Source organism: Vicugna pacos, unplaced genomic scaffold, assembly GCF_048564905.1.
Source record: "Vicugna pacos unplaced genomic scaffold, VicPac4 scaffold_104, whole genome shotgun sequence".
Lineage (NCBI taxonomy): Eukaryota > Metazoa > Chordata > Mammalia > Artiodactyla > Camelidae > Vicugna > Vicugna pacos.
In genome coordinates this window covers 3,542,635-3,564,182 of record NW_027328784.1, presented here as the reverse complement: position 1 = coordinate 3,564,182, position 21,548 = coordinate 3,542,635, and the positions used below count along the sequence as shown (strand labels likewise).

At 39.2% G+C, this 21,548-nt stretch overlaps 1 protein-coding gene across 1 annotated transcript in view; it reads right to left on the bottom strand.

The window, feature by feature from the left end:
* The window catches only part of LOC140694794 (trafficking protein particle complex subunit 9-like), an 87,949-nt gene that overhangs the window by 54,599 nt on the left and 11,802 nt on the right, over nt 1–21,548 (bottom strand). The window lies entirely within an intron of this gene.

Genomic DNA, 21,548 nt, shown 5'->3' with positions numbered 1-21,548 from the left:
TGCCTTAGCTCCACTGTCCCAGGTGTTGGGCTGGCGGGGAGCGGGATGGTACAAGATCAGAGCCCCAGACAGAGCAGACTGCCTGAGTGTTGGTGCATAGTCCCCATCCCTCCTGGGTAAACCATACCCCACCCTAGTGGAAACATCAAGGGCTCACAGTAGTTCCCTGGGTGTGGGAGAGCTGTCCTCATGTGAAGGAAAAGTCCAGCTGGGCTAACAAGCTAAGTCACAAATCTAAGTGTGATAAGTGTCAGTTTACTGATCTAAATTATGCTGGGCTATCTCGTAAATATGAAGTTTAGTGTCAGTTTATTGGCCTAACAACCTAACTCGTAATTCCAAGCTCAACAAGTGTCAGTAATGTGATCTGTTACAAATTGATAAGCTCCAGTGTACTTATTCCTTGCTTTTTGTTCTTTGAGCCTTATTGGCTAATCCCCCCTTACTTGTAACTAAGCCTTTAAAACCTCATGTGCACGTCTTGGAGGTACTCAAAACTTCGGAGCCGAAGCCCCTCTGAGCCCACCGGCATAATAATTCTGAGTACTCCAACACTCCGATTGGTGCTTTTGTCTTGGCTGGCCTGTTTCCACAACACTCAGCTCCAGTGCCCAGCTTTCTAGGTAGATAGGAGTGTTACCAAGTCGAAATTAATTCTCCTCAGTGCAGGACAGGCCAATAAGTTGGGAGACCAGATGTTGGGGCATGGAATAGCAAGTTTCTGTAGACCTAGATGGCAAACTAATGTCCTGGAAAACCATCTCCCCAAGTCACAATTCAGGCTCCTTTCCTATGTGCTTGGTTAGTGCAAACTTCTTAGTGTAGGAATTCCTTCTTGTTAGAATCCTTTCTTCTTGCAGCTATCTGCGTGGGTCAGATCCCTGTAAACCTCCAACAAAAGAAACGTAATTTTCTATTCTGCAATTTGCTATCTTTTAATGAATGAAAAAGTGTTAAATATCCTTAAAGGTCAGAGCCTTCAGAATAGGGTCTCCTGTTTATTTCAGGCTCTAGGCAACATTGTTTTACAAGCAAGATGAAGCCTAGGTGACAGAGCATAGGGTTAAATTCAAAGGAACAAATCTAATATGGAGTCAGATTTGTTCTGTTATATTACCCGGCCAGATGCCACTTGAGGATTTAAACCCCTTTAAGTTAAAAATAACTAAAATTTTAAAGGAATTTACATACATAGGTGGGAATGTGCAAAGCATATCTGGAAAAGCACCCAAAGGATAGTAAACAGAGGCATCTCCAGAGAGGGCTGAAAGAACAGAGGATGAGGGAAAACTTCTTTCACTTGTGTATTTTTGTTCTCTGAGTTTTTTTTAAACCATTTCCTTGTATTTCTTTTTCAGATAAAAGAAATGTGTAATGGAGCAAAGGAGTAATTAGCTTAGCAAATACAGCAGCCATGGAATCACTAGTCATCACTTTTGATTTAAGCCAGAAAGCATTTTTTGACTCTCTCCAATGTGCTCTGTCCTGTTTTAAGACTTCTATTAATATTATTATTATTATTATTATTATTATTATTATTATTATTATTGTTATTATTATTATTATTATTATTACTATTACTACAAGTACTACTACTATGACGATTACTATTATTACTATTATTTTATGAAATAATAACACGGTTTACCTCACCCCTGCCCATGGCTGGTGGAAAACCAACTGAGTTTTTCTTGAGTTGTTTTCCAAGGAGTAGAGATGAGTTTATAAACAGAACACATCTTCAGGGCAAAACAGGCAGTGTGCATTACCAGCAGGCCAGACAGCAATGAAGGGTTTTCAATAGAGGTGCCCAGAAGCTGAGAGAGAAAGCCTCCAGGACACTACAAAAAGCTGCCCAAACTGCCATCTCCATGGTACTACTGAAATAGGAAAGAACAAATCTGACTCCATATTTGATCTGTTTCTTTGACTTTAACAAAGCCAAGTTAATATGCTCCGGTCTTTTCATGGGTTATGATGTCACAGAGGAAACGGACAGGTCAACAAGGAACCACTCTGCCGTGATCACGGAGCCGGGGAAAGGGATGGGCTGCAAGATGTATGAAGCAGCCACAACTGTGCCCGTGCTTCTAGGCAGGTATCCAAAATCGCCTCGACAAGGTGTCAAACATTTGTGCCCATGTCCTCATCAACAGACATGTATTAAAGACAAATGGAACCATATAAAAGGCCAATACCCTTGCTGGGTACACCGTCCAAAGAACAAAGTCTCAGTTTGACAACTGGCCATCTCGGTTCCATGGGATTCATTCTTGGAGAACCTTAAAAACCACTCTTCTGTCCTCAAGAATTGCTGCATATTTGTCCTATCTTTGGCTAAGGGATGCAGCACGTTCAAGTGAACTTTAATGTCTGCACAGATTTGACTGTCTTTTTCCAGTTTCACTTGTCCATTCAAAAGAGGCCTGAGCTAAGTCCATCCTCCGTAAGATCTAGTCCCTCCAGTGACAGCTCATTGAGCCTGCAATTAAAAGCCAAGTGAACAAGACTGTCCTCAGCTAAAAAGTTCACCCATCTTTCACTGTTTTCTTAATCTCCTCTCCTGGCTAATTGCAACAGACTAACACCTCCCTCCACCAAGATACCCAACTATGTCATTTTTCTCCCCAAAGAGAAAATAAGGTCCATAAAAGAGGAGACAACTCCATAGTCACCTCTGAATTCTTAGCATATAGTAATGTCAATAAATACAACTCAGATTATTGTTAGTTTCCTTTAAAACCTTTCTGGTTATTTGAATGAGACCTTGGAAGAGAGGTGTTTGCTGTCCAGTATCTTGATCCACAAGACTCTGGAGGCCTTTTTCGGAATCGCTGTTCACTGATTCATTCAAAACACAACTTATCAATCAAGGAGTAGCTGTGCTTTTCTGCCAGGAGTTTGTGGTCACTCTCATGCCAGAACAGCTTTAAACTATATCCTTACTTTGGATTTGTTATTTTTCCCCTCTTCCAACAAAATTGACTTTTCTTATTTTCTTGTCTTGAGGAATTTTTTTTTTTCCTATTCCACCCTTTAGTAAAGCAAGATTCTCAGGATGGGCTTGGCCCATTATATGATCACCCATCCAACTCCTAGTGTGAGAGGCCTGGGGCTCACATCCTTCCCTCCTGTCAAGGCAACTGAAAATCAGTTCAGGAGCCAACCAGCACACCACGGCTTCTAACGCTCATGTATCTCTCAGAAACCCTGCTTTCTCGTTTGTCTTGGCTTCTGAGAATTTTCCCTCACTTTCTTGACAATGAGTTGTGCAGCTTGAAAGATGAGGAAGGAAGGTTTTATTTCTCAATCAGCATTTTAAGGAACTTGTGTAATGAAGGTTTTCAGGAGTTTTAGTACCCTCCATTGCCGAGACAGAAAACACACTAGACATTTTCTAAATTTAGTTCTCATGTGCATTTTTTCTTTCCTATTTTTTTCTTAACTGCTAACAGACATTTTTTAATTTAAAAAAAATAAGGCCCCAAAAAGAATAGAACACTGAAGGGGCAAACAAAATTAAAGGGCAAAGACAGAAAAATGATAACTACTCTACAAAGTTAATGTAATACATACACTATGTATCAGATCAGCAATTCTCAGTAACAGCTAATTGAAACATGACCATGAGGTAAAATTTCTCTCCTGTCAGGACATGGCCAACAGAAAATACAATTAAACCAACAAACTAATTTCCTAAGTCTGGCGAGGTACAGAAGTCTACAAGCTAAATGTGTCTTATTCTAGAAAAGAGGAAGACACACCAGCTCTTTTCTGTGGAGCCTGAGCCCACGGGAGGACGGTGAAGTGAGCTCTGTAAGTACCCAATTAGCAAAGTGAGTGATGAATAAATAGACGTCAGCTTTGATGACAGAGATAATACTACTATTCGTTTGTCCTTTAAAGTATGACTTCACTTTCAGTGATCAATACTTCGGCGTCCTTAGGAGTTGAGATTTTAGGAAAATGCACAACCTGGGCCCAGATCTCCTCTTTAAGCTCGTGACACTGCAGTTAGTTGTCTCAAAGGCAGCTCCAACTCCACATGCAAAGAGCTGACTTCACGGTGTTCCTCCCATAGCCGTCCTTACCAGGGCCCCTGGTCGGAGGGTAAGGTCTCCCTGCGTCTCCCAACTCAGGCCCATCACTCACAGATGTGAATGGACCCCTCCTTCAGGGACCAGATATCCTCAGACACCGAGTCCCACCACCCTCAACTGACCTACCAGATACTCACTGGCACTCACTCAGCACTGACTCTCTGCTGGAGACCACGCTGCACACTGCACAGTGTATCTCACTGGATCTCCACAACAGTCCTGGGAATTGGGTACATCACTGCTTCAATTGATTAGATAAATTGTTTCACTTCCTTGCGAGCGTCCTTCAAACTGACACGGCTACTAAGCCACAAGCCTGGGCCTGAAAACCACTTGAAAATTGGACACTGCTACACCTCACAGCCACCCTACTCTGACTCATCACATCATCTCCTGCCAAGCCTTCTAAATGTTTCCAAACATTCTAGAAGACAAATATGAACTATGAGAGCACCCCACTCTCCTACTTAAAATCTGTCAATGATGGTTCACTCCCCTTAGGAGAAAGCCCAACCAGGCCTGAGCACAGCCTAAGGCCCCAGCATCCGCTTTCCCTGCACGGCTGCGCCGCCTCACCCACCACGCAGCTCTACACGTGCCGTGTCTAGGACAGGGATGCTGACTCCGCACAACCCAGGGCTTGTCTCACTCGAACAATGATCACCTTCTTCAGTGTTCATCTTCTTCATTGCTGACTCTCACAAAAATGTTTTCTCATGATGAATCAATATCTTTTTCCTTACAACTGCCCATAATTAATAATGAGCTCCCCCCAAAGAGAGAAGACCTAATTCTCAGTCTCCTTATCTGTAAAGTGAGAATAACAAGGAAATATGTGAGGTTTCAAGAGAAATAATATTCATGTGAGGCTGAGGGACAATTCCATCATACAGTAAGCATTCAATATGTGCTTACTTAATATTAATAAGAATATATTGCATTCTAGCAACCTTCAATCAATGTTTTATGACTTTGTCCAACAGACTACTGACAAACTGTTGGACGAACCACTTTGAGCAGATCAGCACAAGCATACTGGGAGAGGTAAGTGCTGACTCCAGTTACAGCTGCAGCCACCCAGCACTACGGGGCGGGGGCAGTTTGCTCAAACTCTTACATGTTGCTTGAGCATTTAGTTCTCATTATAGAATAAAGACAGTTGTTCTTTAGTCAAAGCTCCTGAAACATAAATCTTCAAAGATTGATGCAAATTAGGTTTCAAGTACAACACTCTCACTAGAATTTATTTGAAAATTATAGTCTTAGCTACTCCGCACATCAAAAGGGCATAATCTTAATGTATCTGACTAAATACACTGAAAGGGTTGTTTAAAAGTAATTAAGAAGAAGCCATTCAGAATAAGCTCTCAGTATCATCTGCACAAAGACCCACCCAAGGGTCTCATTTCTCACTTCCACATAGGTGTTTTCAAGTAGCTTACCTTGGGTCTTGGTTTCTTATAACACGGGGCGGGGAATAGTTGTGGATAGATTTATGTAGCAAATATATACCAAGGGTATTTGTTGTGAAGGAATTCTACAAATAAGAAGATTGATACATAGTCCCACCCATAAGAAATTCAGCCTTTCCATTTACAACAGCATTAAAAATAAAGTGAGAGATACATTTAACAAAAATTTACAAGATTTGTACATTGAACTTTTTGAAGTATCACCAGAATAAATTTTAAAAGATCTACATATATGGAAGACATCCCATTTTCATGGAATGATTGACAATATTATTAAAAATGTTAAGAATCCTCAAAGTGAACTATATATTCAGTGGAATCCCTATCAAAATTCCAGCTGACTTCTATGCAAAATTGAAAAACTGATCCCAAAATTCACATGGACGTGCAAGGGGCCCAGGACAGCAAAAACAACCTTGAAAAAGAAGAGTAAAGTTGGAGGACTCACTTTAAAGTGTACTAAAATGCTATAGTACTAAGTCAGTATGATACTGGCATAAGTTTGGATAAATAAGTCTAAGAGACACAATAAAAACCCACGGGGAAAAACTTACCTTTACAGACACTTTTCCACTAGGGGGCCAAAAACACTCCATTGAAAGAATAGTCTATTCAACTAATGGTTCAGGGACAGCTGGGTATCTGCAGGCAAAAGAATCAATCTGGAATCTGAACACCCATATTTTATATAACAAATAAAATTAATTGAAAATAGATCACAGACAGAAATGTAAAAATTAAACCTATAAACTTTCTAAAAGAAGACACAGTATAAATCTTTGTGGGCCTAGGATAGGCTTTGGTTTCCTAGATACAAAACCAAGAGCACAAGTGATAGAAGGAAAAAGCAGATAAACTGGACTTCATCAAAACTAAAACCTTTTTCTTACAAAGGACATCATCAAGAAAGTGAAATGACAGGGGAAAAGGGTATCTCAAGTCAGAGAGTGCGTGCTTTGCAAAAAAATAAAATAAATCTTTACATCAAACTACCTCCCTTGTAAAGAAATTGTTTTAATGTTTAAAAAAATATAGTTAAAGGACAATGTGCAGAATAGAAGAAAAATTTTGCAAAGCATGTATCTAATAAGAGAGTAGTATCCAGGATATATAACGAATGCTTACAACTGAACAATACAAAAAAATACACCCAATTTTTAAATTTACCACGAATTTAAATAGATATACAAATGGCCAATAATCATATGAAAAGATGCTCAGCATCACTAGGGAAGTCAAAAACAAAATGAGATCTCATTTTACACCCACTAGGATGGTTATAACCAAAACATGGACAATAACAAATGTCGTTCAGGAGGCAGAGAAACCTCATATGCAGCCAGGGGAAAGGAACAATGTTGCAGCTTCTTTGGAGAAGTCTGGTATTTCCTCAAAAGCTTAGAGTTATATGTCTCAGCAATTCCACTCCTACATATAGAGTCATCTCTCAATATCCTTGGGGGGTTGGTTTCAGGAACCCCACACCCTGGATACCATAATCCAAGGATGTTCGAGTCCCTTTACAATCAACCATCTGGATTCATGTAGTGGAAACTACAGATATGGCGGGGCAAATGTACAGCCAACAGAATGAAAACATATTCTCATAAAAAATTTCACATCAATATTCATAGCAGTATCATTCAGAGTAGCCAAAAGTTACTAACAATATCCATCCATCAATGAACGGATAAACAAAATTACCAAGAATAGGCCCACAAACTTTTGGTCATTGAAACTTTGACAAAGGAGGTGAGAACATACAATGGAGTAAAGACAGCCTCTTCAGCAAATGGTGTAGGGAAAACTTAACAGCTGCATGTAAATCATTGAAGTTAGACTACTCCCTCACAGAATATACAAAAATGAATACAAAATGTGTTAAAGACTTAAACATGTAGACAAGACACTATAAACCTCTTAGAAGCAACCATAGGCAAAACATCTGACATACATCTCAGCAATGTTTTCCTAGAGCAGTCTACTCAAGCAATAGAAAAACAACCAAAAATATACAAGAGGGATCTAATTAAACTTACAAGCTTTTGCACAGCTATGGAAACAGTAAGCAAAACAAAAAGACAACCAACCTATGGAATGGGAGAAAATATTTACAATAAATGAAACTGCTAGGGGCTTAATTCCCAGAATATGTAAACAGCTTTTACACTTAATAAGAAAGAAAAACAAACAATTCAATTCAAAAATTGGCAGAAGTCCTAAAGAAACATTTCTCCAATGAAGACGTACAAATGGCCAGTAGCCACATAAAAAAATATTCAATATCATTATCAGAGAAATGCAAATCAAAACTGCAATCAAGTATCACCTCTCACCAGTCAGAATAGCCATCATTCAGAAGTTCACTGACAATAAATACTGGAAAGTCTGCGGAGAATTGGGAACACACCTACACTGTGGTGGGGATACAGTTTGGTGGAGCCATTGTGGAAAAGTGTATAGATGTTCCTCTAAAGACATAAAATTGACCTCCCAGATGACCCAGCAATCCCACTCCTGGGCATATATCCAGAAGGAACCCTAATTGAAAAAGACACCTACACCCCAATGTACACAGCAGCACTATTTACAATATCAAGACATGGAAGCAACCGAAATGTCCACTGAGAGATGACTGGATAAAGAGGTTGTAGCATATTTGTCCAATAGACTACTATTCAGCCATAAAATAATAATAAAATAATGACATTGGCAGCAACATCAATGGACCTGGAGAATGTCATTCTAAGTGAAGTAAGCCAGAAAGAGAAAGGAAAATACCACATGAGATTGCTCACATGTGGACTCTAAAAAAAAAAATAGAAAGAAACAAAAAAATAAACTTATCTACAGAACAGAAACAGACACAGAGACATAGAAACCAAACTATGGTTACCAGTGGGGAGAGGGTGTGGGAAGGAATAAACTGGGAGTTCAAGATTTGCAGATACTGAGTATGTAAAGAATAAACAGCAAGTTTATACTGTATAGCACAGGAGAATATATTTAATATCTTATAGTAACTTATGTTTAAAAAGAGGATGAAAATGAATACAGGTAGGTTCCTATTTAGCTGAAGTGTTGTGCTGTACACAAGAAACTAACACAAAATTATAAACTAACAAGACTTCAATGAAAATATTTTTAAATAGACCAAAAACGAAAACAAAGGAAAAGGATATTATCAAGCAAAAAGAATAAAGTACTGATTCAGGCTACAATTATGGATGAACCTTGAAACTTTATGCTAAAATAAGCCAGACACAGAAAGCCAAATAGTGCCCTTTAAAGTGAACTGTATCTAAGCGTTTATTGTACTACTCCTGTAAATTTTCCAGAGGTTTGAAATCTATCAATATCAAAATAAAATGTATTATGCATTAAAAACTTAAAACGCTTCCTCACAGGAGGGCTTTAATTATTAAATGCAGAAACGCATATAAAGCTCTTGGAAAAACAATTTGCACGTCCACACACAGTCACTGCTGTCACTGCCACTCAGAGGGTGGTGACAGCGCTGATGAGAGCTGCCTCCACTCGCTCCCCTGCAGAAAGGAGTGAAGGCCTGAGCTCTGCCATGCAGGGTGAGCGTGAACCTGAGTCATACACAGCCACGTTCCAGACTCTGCGTTACCCAACTTTCTTATACAAACTGCAACATGTAATGTAAACACGCTAGAGGGATGTATCTTACAACACAGGGAATACAGACAATGTTTTACAGTAACTATAAATGGAGCATCTATTGTACACCTGAAACTAATATCATATTTTAAATCAGCTATATTTTTATGAAAAATTAAAAAATATTTTTAAAATGCTATCACTTTAATATTCAATTCGGTTTTTAAGTTACTACTAAACAGCTCAGAATGTATAAAAGCATTTAATTGTGCTGTTTGCTTACATATTTATTTACATTCAGCCTCTTGCTAAAAGAGAATTTAAACAATTCTGTTAAACACAGCTTAACAACCATAACAACAAAAGGCAAAACGGAGAGTGAAGAGAAAATGGAGATTCAATACTTAAATGAAACCAGGGGGAAGTAAACTCATAAAAATGGATTCCATGAAGTCAGGGCAAGTGTTAAGGCTGACTAGAAATTCAGCTGTAGGATTCTTGGCAGCGAAACCAAAAAGAAAAGATGATGGGGCGGGTGGTAGAGCGTGTGCTTAGCGTGCACGGGGTCCTGGGTTGAAGCCCCAGGGCTTCCACTAACAGGTAAATACATCTAATTAACTGCCCCCCTAAAAGATCACCAAAGAAAAGAAAAAGAGAAATTTCTTTCCCAAAGAACCCTGATATTAAATTTGGATTAAATATTAAAAAAAAGAAAAAAAGAAAAATTCAAAAGATAAGTGACACTGAAGGAAAACCACAGCTGGCCTAACAAGCTAAGTCACAAATCAAAGTGTGATAAGTGTCGGTTTCCTGATCTAAGTTTTGCTGGGCTACCTGGTAAATCTGAAGTTTAGTGTCAGTTTACTGGGCTAATAAGCTAACCCGAAAATCCAAGGTCAACAGTTGTCAGTAACGTGATCTGTTCCAAATTGATAAGCTTCAGTGTACTGATTCCTTGCTTTTTGTTGTTTGAGCCTTATTGGGTATTAGCCCCATACTTGTAATTAACCCTATAAAACCTCATGTGCACGTCTTGGAGGTGCTCAGAGCTTTGGAAAAGAAACCCCTCTGAGCCCGCCAGCGTAATAAATCTCAGTACTCCAACCCTCTGTGTGATTCTTATTTCTTGGCTGGCCTTTTGTTTCCATAACAACACAAGCGATAATGCCCGTGAGATAAATCTGGGGAGGCTGCTGGTAAGTCGCCATGTCTCACGTGGGAAAATCTGAAACATCCTTCTCACCACTCAGAGTCATCATAAGCCCACACCACACCTCCTGCCGTTAAATGCAGGAGCACGGTTAGGGCCCGGCCTTTGCTGTCTTTGTGTCATCACAGTGATACAGGATGGAAGGGGGAAGAGCACAGCCATTCAAGGAAGGCCGCAGCAATTGACATCAAAATGGTGAAGGATTCAACCCCCAATAGGCCTTGAGGCTCAGGATGAAGAGATTTAACTTCTAGCAGATCTTGAGATTCAGTAAACATCCATTGTAATAGTAACCTGGTGAATAACATGCCCCAGGCACCATGGCAGTCCCAATGATAGCCACAAAAGGTCAAAGGGTGGGAAATGGCCAACTCCCTGGGAATCCTAGCCCCTTGCCCTAAGGCTGGCCCTTCTACTTATTAGCATATGAAACCACCAAGCCCAAGAAAACAAGCAACACAGCGCCACCTCGCGGTCACCACTCTCTGTCCCTCTTTGAAGAAGACAGACCTTCTGTCTGTGGGGTGTGTACCTACTTCTAATCTGTGCATGAAACCCCCACACCTCGTGACGTTTCTCTTGCATTTCAATGTATCTGTCTGAATATATATACCTTTACTCAACACTGGCTTGCTCTTGAATTCTTTACTGCATGAAGTCAAAGAACAAAATCTGGTGGGGCACATCCCAGGGGCTCAACGAAAGCCTGGGACACAGCCCTTCTCATGCCCAACGTTTTTTATTCTTGTATCAACAGGACTGGGCTGTGAAGTGACGTCTGAGGCCCCAGCTAAGGGACAGAACCAGCTTCCAGGGTTCCAATTTGCGGGCAGCCTCTCCCCCAGCTTGGGCCTTGGGGTCTGCCCGGTTCTCTGTGTTTCTCTGTTGTGCTGACTCCCCAGCCATACAGCGTACTCCTAGGCCTGTCCCCACAAAACCCTTCTCTCCAAAATACAAGCACGTCATGTCACAATCCTCTTGTTCAACCAGGAAATGTTCAGCCCACTTTTTTCCTCCCCAATAAATTACCCAACTGTCCTCCCTCCCATCACATCACTTCTTTCTTTGTGAGAACTCTGCACTCGCCACACCCCATCATGAACACAGGTGTCTTGCTGGCTGTGACCGAGATGTTTCTTTCTCACACAGCAAGCGTCCTTTCACTTTCCCCTTGTTACCTTAAAAAAGCCTTTCCTGAGTCACCCACCCCTCTGATTATGAACTCACAATGTGCTGAAGTTGCAGTCACTATGTGCATACATCCCAGTTTTGGCTAGGTTTCCATCACAAGATCTTCATTAAGGAGCTGCATCAAGAAGTTATACAGGGTATTCTTACATCAGAGTGGAGGAACCTGCAAAAAATTTAAACGGCTTTGAAGAGAGTGTTAACCAGGGACAGAGATGTCGCGGGTCCTAGTCAAAAGTGTCATGAGGAAAAATGTTCTCCCAAGGCTCAGAGTGGCTTCTGAACACAGAATCCTCAGGGAGGAGGTGACAGGCAGTGATTAGGGTGGGTGATACAGGTTACGCTCCCCCAGCTGGGGAAGAATAGGTTTTTTTCTTGTTTTCCAAACAATTTCTTACTATCTTTTTCTCTTATTGCCACATACCATTTCCTACGAATTAAGCATATCAATGTCAGTCATTTGGGCCACTTGGGAGAAGCTACACGATGCCATTCACAGGGATGGGGCATGACAGCCACACCAGTCTAGGTTGAAAGACCAGTGGGGGTATTTGCAAGGTAATCACGGGCATGCAACAAACTCCCCAGCTTCAATGACCTCATCTCAAAGCTGGGGTCAATAAAACTACCAAGCAAATTGCGTGAAGATTATGGCCAATGTTTACTAGGTAAGTGCCCGTGAAAGCTGCCGCTTAATGGGGAATGAGTACGATCAATGAGGCCCTGTCTACCTGCCCACATGCGCCCTGCCTTCCTGCCTTGCTGCAACAGCAGAACTTGTTTAGCTGAGATGAACAACCCCAGAGCAGCCCAGACGGGAAAGCTCCCAGCTCTGCATGGCGAGACGTGTTCCTTTCCTTCTCAGAGCTGATCACAGTTTGCTGTCGTCTGTTTTTATGTTTATCCCTTTTGTAACTCCCTCTCCTCCGGAGTTTTTGCTCAAGCAGCACAGGGCCAGGTGTGTCTTGGGTCCTGCCGGATATTCTGGGCAGGGAAACAGCCAACTCCATATCTGGCTCTGGTGCTGAACGGAGAGAGCAGAAGGCCCAGGGGCCCATGCTGAACTGAGGCCCCTGCACCCAAAATTATGGTCTGACCTTGGGCAAATTACACAGTCTTCTTTACCCTGAGATTCCTCATCTGTCCATGAAAATAACTGCCCATGTCACACAGAGTTACAAGTATTAAAGGAAATCAACAAATTCACAACCTAGCCAAGGGGCTACAAGTGCATCCTCAACAGACAAATGCTGCCTTTATGGCTCTGACGCACGCTAAGCGGGGCGGCCCCACACAGTGAACACTGCTAAGTGCCAGGGTGTTAAATGCTTCATGTGTGCTATAATACTCTTTAGATCTTACAACAATCCCAGGAAGAAATGAATATTATTATGCCCATTTCACAGATTCACCAACAGGTTGAGAGTATGCATTCTATTCCAAGTACCTATGGTGAAGAAATGGCAATTTAAACCGGAATCTGGGCCCAGGCCTTGGCTCCATCTCTCTCCCATCCACCTGACCACTTGCCTATGAATTCCACCTGTCCAATATAAAAGTTTGCAGCCGGCCATCTCTTAAAAGCAATGTGTGCCACCGTTTGTCAATGTTGTTTAATTACCATAAACTGTTCTCAGAAACCACTACAGTAAAGAAAGTTGGACTTAAGGAATTCTGCATTGCGTTCTCCTGCAATGTGCAGGATCCCTTTCCTACACCTCCAAATCTAAGTGTATGCTTCCTCCGTGTTTATGTTTGCACACGGCTTATTAAAGCAGAAGGTATCTGCAGTAATTCCATCTCGGTTGCTTTCCAAGTTTGCAGATTATCCATATTCGGTCTGTGAACGAAAATACTACAATGTGAATGAGAATACTGCAACCATGTCAGTAAACAAAGAATACTGATACCAAGTCATTAAAGGCTTCCGCCACTCCCCGGCGAGGACAGGCCTGCAGCCCAGCCACTGCAGCAACTCACAATGGTGCCCTCTGAGCAGACTCAGAATAAGAAAGGACGGGCTACTGGCCCGAGATAGCTAGGTGCTTGTCTAAAAAATGAATTCAGTGAGTCCTAATATTTGCTTCCTCCCATTCATACAAAATCACTAAATTCTTGAACTTGAGATACCTGGCTTTCTTTAGATAACAAGTAATCTTTTATTGTTCCAACAACCTGGTCTTTGTTGTAAAGCTCCTATATATCCTAGCTCTTCCTCAACCTCTTGGGAGCAGTCCCTCAGAGAGTTCTGAGAGATGGTCATCCTGGCTCGAGTCCTCCCGCCAAATGAAACATAACTCTTAACTTTTAGGCTGCACGTTTATTTCAGTCAACAGTTTTGGACACCATGAAGCACCACAGCAGATTTCTCTCCACCTGAACTCTCCAAGTAACCAGAGCCTTGGTACCAGCAGTGGCCCTTTGTGCTCATCCGCCTCCTCGGGGGGTCCAGATGAATTTGGCTGAGTCTCTCCTGGTTCTCAGATCTCACATATTGGTTGATGATCCTAAGTTTTATCTGGCGGTGTATCCAGGTACGTGGCCCTCCAGTTGAAAGAAACTGAGGTGAATTACCCACCCAGTGGAGACATCCCGAGTGGGTCCAAGTTGAAAGACACTGGGTTCAGGACTGAGTGGTTAGGTAAGAGGCTGGTCTAATGTTTTCCTCAATTTGGTTACCTCCATTGAATTTTTCAGGATAAAAGTAAAACTCTTATGAGGAAACTTTCAACTCCAAATTTTGGACCATCCTCCTGGCTGGTAACAGCATTCTCGGGTGACAGGGAATCTTCCAGGAGTGGTAGACACAAAGACTTCATGCCACAGAGTTGTCCCTGTGGGAAATCTTACTAGCAAATTTATTCTGAGAACCCGACCTTACAATGGGGAATAGAACTTTCAAAAAAAAATAAAGAACAGAAAAGAAAAGAAAAAGAAATGACAGATTGCCAGTCTCCAAGTTAAACCCCAGCCAGATTTATGTACATACAAAACTTACAACATTAATCGGGAATAAGAAAAAAAAAAAACTCACTCTGGAAATAACCAGGCCTGATAAAAACATTTTTTGGCATTCTGAACTTATAAAAACAAAATCCCCTTTAGTGGGAACTTGGATTTCTCTTCCTGTGTCCTTGAAATGTAAACGTTTTATCTTTCTCTGGATGTTTTAAGTGTGTGCATGTAAGTATATATATGTTTAGTTTAGTTTTTAAAGGAAACCTTGGACTCTGCCATACAAAAGTTCAAGTATTGTGTACATACGGTGGCCACGCAAATAAATTGGGATTCTAAGCAATTCTTTGATTGTACCAATTTTCAGATATTTTGCCATCTTAAACTTTGTTGCATCAGCCTGGACCACGAAGGCTTTAAGCTTTTGGAGAGTAAACCTTTGAATTTTATTTAGGCAACACCCCGACTCTCATGTGGAAGGGCCTCTTCATCTTATTGGTTTAAAATCACTATATATATATATATATATATATATATATATATATATATATATATATATATATATTTATTTATATATATATATAAATTGATGGCCATATGATGGATTTTTTAATTTGGAAAAACTTTTTAATTGGTGAAAGTTTAAAGAGATCTCATTATAAACGGCTGTTTTATTGGTACCTATTAAAATAAAGTTTAAATGCAGAAAAATATATCTAATGGTTAACCTAAGAACTCAGATATAAAAATATAACTGGTTTGAAAAGCTACATTTTTGTTTTTCCTTTCTGATAAATGTTTCTAGAGATGCTAATAAAAACTTAGTATAATTAATGTTAATTAGGTTGAATAACTGGAAAAAGGATTGTAAAAATGTCAAAAAACAGATAAGTGGCTTATCCCAAAAGGATAAATATTTTTATATGGTTATTTTGAATGAGATAAATAAAATGGACATTTTTGGATTTACATACAGGGTTTTGATACTACACTACGTAAAGTTAAAAAAAAAGGGCCAAAGAGTTCACCTACTCCATCCCAACATTAAAGTTCAAACAAGTCCGTTTTATTTACCACAGTTTAAAATATATTTATATGTAGACTGAAATACTTGATCAAGGATTGGGACAACAGACCAATTAATGAAATTAAAAATCGAGAAGGGCCTAAGCTCTTTGGCTGAAACTTGGGCAACCTAGAGACTTCTATAAAATTATATACAATGTAAACCCACAAAAAAAAGGTTTCTGTCACTCCTTCTAGAAATAAGAATTATTGATTAAACTTAATAAATATAAAAATTAAAGGTATAAGATTTAATAAAATTGAGATAAAAGTTTGTGAAATTGGTATATTTAGATGGTCTTTATATAAACCTTTTGCTTATGTTGTGGGATAGATATGTTTCAGTGGAAAAACGCTTCCCCTTCTTGGTATTATAAGGCTGGGCACATGTCTATCCCTCTGAAAATATTAATTGAACAAATTAAAGGAAACCAATATAGTTACTTGAGACGTCCAATATAACGTAAATCTAAAAAGTAATTTGAGTAGCTAAAAAAAAAAATATAGGTTTACCCTGGGTTTAACTTATAACTCAAGGAAAAGAGACCTTAATAAATGTCTTATGCAAGCTTTGGAAGACAAAATAAAGAAAACCTTAGTTTTAAAACATGGAATTCTTTGTTTACAGCTCTTCTCACTGATACAAAAATGCCAATTAAGGAGATAAAATTGGGTCTGGGTGACAGAGCATTTATCTGGGGACCTGGAAGAGAGTGTCTTTGTCTTGCAGATCAGAAATATAAATACAACAAACAGTGACCTAGGACTGAGCCTAATTAGCTCAACGAAATAAAACTTGAGGCCATGAAATTTTTGGCATTTTAGAACTCAGAACTCTGACGGGTCCTTCAGACTTTGTGAGGAAATCTTAATTATCTGTTTCATAAATAGTAAGCCTTAGTGATTTGAGCAAGCAAATTCAGCTTACTCCAACTATTATTATAAATATAAGTAAGTTTTAAAGTGAAGCTATGAGATCTCTAGCTTTTGTCTGTTTATAAGCCTGCATACAGATTATAGAAGTGAGATATTTCTACTGCTAAAAAAAAAAAATTTCGAAGTCAAAGAGCTCTGCTTAATTGATGTAAAAATATAAGAGCTTAAAAATTAAGTATTTTTAAAATAAAAACTTAACAAATTGACTTTCAGTGTCATGTGAATTGGAAAATATTCAATATTAAGGTAATATTTGATATTGTTTAGTTTAAGTATGTTCTAATAAATATAGACATCTTTAAAATCATCCATCTTAACTATAATACCTTTACTGTACCTAGGTTTAATGAAAGTCAAATAAGATCCTGTTATATCTGTTGCAGATTTGTCAAAAAAAAAATAACAGTAATGTGCTGTGGTAAAATTTTAAGTAAATTAAATGCAAATGAGATGAGAGCTTTGGGTAAATATTTAAAATATATTTTTAAAATGTATGCTTAAAATAATCTCTAAATGTTTGATATCTTTAAATTCTAGAGTTGTGCTAAATTAAGTTAAATGACAAGATTTTATTAAATATCTATGCCATTTTCAGATAAAATAAGATTGAAATATGAATTACTTAACATTTAACTTCCTCTTACAGTGAAACTAAAGGTGTTTAGAAATATCAATAAATGGTTGGTGTCACACAGAAATAGTCTCTATTAGTAAGGGAATGATCTCAGTATCCTAGGAAAGTAATATAAATGCGTAAAGGAAGATGTAAGAATGGAATAATACTTTGTTAATGAAAAATAGTGACTTTCTCCTGAAGCTGGTTACCTCTGAATGGAAGACAAAATAAGGGACACACTAATATAAGTATAGAAAGCTGTGGAAGGCTTGTGGAAAAGGAACCCTGAGGAAAGTTTTGTACGTGGTCAGAATTGGCTAAGTTTAGAATCAAATTGGGCAACGTAAATGAATCTTAGAAGTTAGCTGGAACAAGATTAGATTTGGTTTTCTCTCTGTTAAGAGGAAAAAATTTTCTTAAAATATTAATCCACCTTCAGTAACAGATTGTAAAACTTCTTATACCACTTAGCTGATCTGTTCTGCCTTTACATTTGACATATTTTCTTGTTAATGAATTAGTACTACATTACAGTGATCTATATGTTTATCTGATCAAGTGTTCTGAAATCTTTCAAAAAGCTCCCCAAATATAAAATTCTAATTAATTAAATAAAAATTAATTTAATTAATTAAAATTCTTTTAATCTCCAGTTAAGTTTGGGATGCTACAGAAGGCCCCTGAAACATCCCAAAGAGAGATTTTTAACTATAAAGTTTCATTTGGCATTTTAAATAACATGGAATTGTCAAATGAATCATAAAACTTCTAAGGTTATATTGAATGAGAAATATTATTTATATAGGTATTGTAGAAATTATATGGACTCCCTAAAATTCTGGTTTATCTGAAATGTTACCAGTGATAATTATGGGTATAGTGAACAGGTTTCTTTATTGATTATAGTGTAACGGTGTTTAACCATGCTTTTAAATCTTTTGTCATTTATAGACAGTTAATTGTTTTCTTCTGATGGTTTTGCAAAATGCTTTCTCTTCAAGGAGATTTACTGATTTCTAATAAATTTCAAACTACAGCACTGAACTAAACTGGGTAAGACATTTTAAAGTTCTAATGAAAATTCTCATTAAAAGAATTAGTTACATGGGACTGATTAACCAGCTGAATATGGTTATAATTTTTGATATTGTTTGAAATACTACTGCCTTTTAACCTGTTTCCCAGACATAAAGAATCTCTTCTCCTTAAGCTAGTTATGGTTCACAGCAATTTGATAAATTATAACTATGTATACAGACTTGGAACAGTTATCTTTTCTCTCTATCTGATCCCTCAAAAGACTAAAAATACTTAGGTCCCCAGTGGCTCTATCAGACAAATTAGGGAGATCATCTCCTAAGAGATATAGGAGTATAAAGGTATTTTAAGGATTTTAAAGAGAAAAGAATTTACCTAAATCTGTAAGGCAAAAATCCATGAAAAGCCTTGACGTGGCTTTCTTGGCCTTAGAAAACCTTATTAACATTCTACCCTGAGACTCCGTATTAAAACTTCCAACACAGTCAATTTAAAAAGCCTATATGATCAAATAATCAGATTTAATTTGTAAAGAAATTAATCTTGATTTGGCTATATTTGAGAAAACTGAGGGTAACTTTAGAGAGAAAAAAATTATATTTTAGTCGATATTAAATTCTAGTTTTGTTAATTGAGGTCCATATTTACTAAGACACTTCCCAGATCATTCCTTGCTGTTATGTCACACTGCTCTACAGTTTAATTGAATTATGAAAAGAATACTCTAGGTTTGATTCTGAAGCTCATTAATCTATCCTTGGGTAAAATTCCAATGCCCCATGACCTGCAGCCAGGGGATTATACATACTGCAACAGGCATGACTTAAAGAACTGTCTCCAACCTGAATGGAAAGACCCTTTTTCAGATACTCTTAACTAGACCATACACACCAAAGCTGAAGGAAACGGAGTCTCGGATTCATTTCCTATCTGAAACAGCCCCTGCAGTGCACTGGCCTATAGAGCGCTGCTCACCTTAAAACAATGCCCAAATGGAGAAAAAGCTTCCATACCAGGATGAGAAGAAGACGACATCTGAGCTAGACTGCTGACCCAAGACACCGGACCAGGACTGTATACCAATTACTTTGATAATTTCTCCAACCTTTGATTATGAACTACTCCAATTGTTAAGTTTATGATAAATTACCTATGTCTAGTACTTCTGTGTTACCTTGGTGGGTTTCCCTACTCCAAGGCTCTAACTAGATAGCCCTCAGAAACGTTATTCTAAAAAGAATTTATAGTTCTGTTTAGGCCACTGTTGATCTTACAAGGTGGGAGATTTCAACTGGCCAATTAATACCTGCTCTGACCCTGACCATAAATATGAACTTTCTCATAGGATCAAACTCAGAAACACAAGCAAAATTTTAACCCAAAAATACAACTTCTCGACTATTAAATTCTTACTCGTGACTTTATTAACGTTACTAGCTGTATTACTTATATCCTGTCTATTTTATAAAATTGTTGTCTGTTACATTTCCCAATGTGTAACTAGGCCCACAAGATGGATGATGGCTAAACATCTTGAAGAAACAGATAAAATTTATAACCCTGAATAAAATAAATATAATAGTGTGATTCTAGGTATGGGAATGAGCAAAGATGGGTAAACACTTCCTGGATCATAATAGAGTAGTAAGACAGGTGATCCAGAGAACTTTTAGTATCAACAGGGCCTGATAAAAAAACTAACACCTTGAATGGCAACTCAGAAGATTCTTCACCTGAACTAGGAATGAGCCATCCTAGCACCGTGGGACAAAATTGGTCATGAAATGTCTCTCAAAATATTGGTCGAATTTAGGACCAAGGGGGAACACTGTGAATGAAAATACTACAATGTGCATGAAAATACTGCAACCATGTCAGTAAACAAAGAATGCTGAATCCAAATCATCAGCGGCTGCTGCCAACCCCCAGCGAGTTCATGCCTACAGCCCGGCCTCTCAGCCACTCACAGTGGTGCCCTCTGAGCAGACTCAGTGCAAGAAAGGACAGGATACTGGCCCTAGATAGCCAGGTGCTTGCCAAAGGAATGAATTCAATGACCCAAATGTTTGCTTCCCACCATACATAGAAAACCACTAAATACTTGAACTTGAGATATCTGGTTTTCTTTAGATAACAAGCAATATTTTATTGTTCCAATTACCTGATCTTTGTTGTAAAGATTCTATTTATCCTAGCTCCTCCACTACCTCTTGGGAGCAGTCCCTCAGAGTGATCTGAGAGGCTGTCATCCCGGCTCGAGCCCTCCAGCCAAATAAATCAAAGCCCTTAACATTTAGGCTGAACGTTTATTTCAATGACGTTCCAGAATAGACACAACTCATCAATTCTGTAATGGAACACACTGAATCAGGAACCAAAAGCGTGTTTTAGTCCAGAAAATCTCCAGGTTCCTATTTCTTCCTGTCATTATACAATCCCTCCAGAACTCATTACTTTGCTGTCTGCTCCTCTGGCAACCAAACTCAGAGAAGAGACAACTCAGCAGAGCGCCCTGCTGGGGAGAACACCCCGCAGAAGCACTGCAGGCTGCCTTCCCTCCCGCACGCTCTGCTGACCCTTGGTGTCCCCCGTGGAGACCAGGCCAACACAGCTCTTCCCAACAGCTGCAAAGTCGCACACGTTAAATAAATCATTTTATTTTATATGATATTTTACGTATATACCCATCTCTGAAAACAGCTTTGCCAGAAGCCCAAATCTTCAACATTAATCTGCAAAGGCAAATCAGGTCCCCAAGGGAAAACAAGTCTTAAGACGACGCTAAGGCCTCCAAAGTCCTCTCCACGACCATGAACCAAACTGCCTGCAGGTGTGCAGCTGCAGGAGGCTACATGTCTGCTTTTAAAGCAACCCCTTTCTGCCCTCGGGTGCTACAATGCCCTTTTATGCCCTCCCATCACAGGGCAAGAGCAGCCGCTGCAGAACCTTGCAGGGCAGCACTGACAGGACTGGACAAAGGGGATCAGAGTTAAACAAAGCATTCTGATGACACGAGCTTGTCACTGTGTCTCTTTACAGATGTAGATATATATAGAGAGAAGTGGGGTGATATTGCTCAAAGTCACACAGCTAATAAGTGGCAAAGTATATAACTCTGCTCCTCCCTCCTGTGTGACGCCCAACTGGGACAACCACAGGGTTCTCTCGTGGCTGCCTGAACAGTCTTTTCCTATCACTCATGACACACAATAGTGTCTGAACTTAGCCTGCATTTGCAGCATCTTTTCCCTCCAGTTTCTCAGGAACAAGGCTGTTCGGGCCTGTATGAATTCCGGCTTCCTGAAATCTCCGTGCTCAGGCTGGTCTTGCCTGTGCATCCGGCC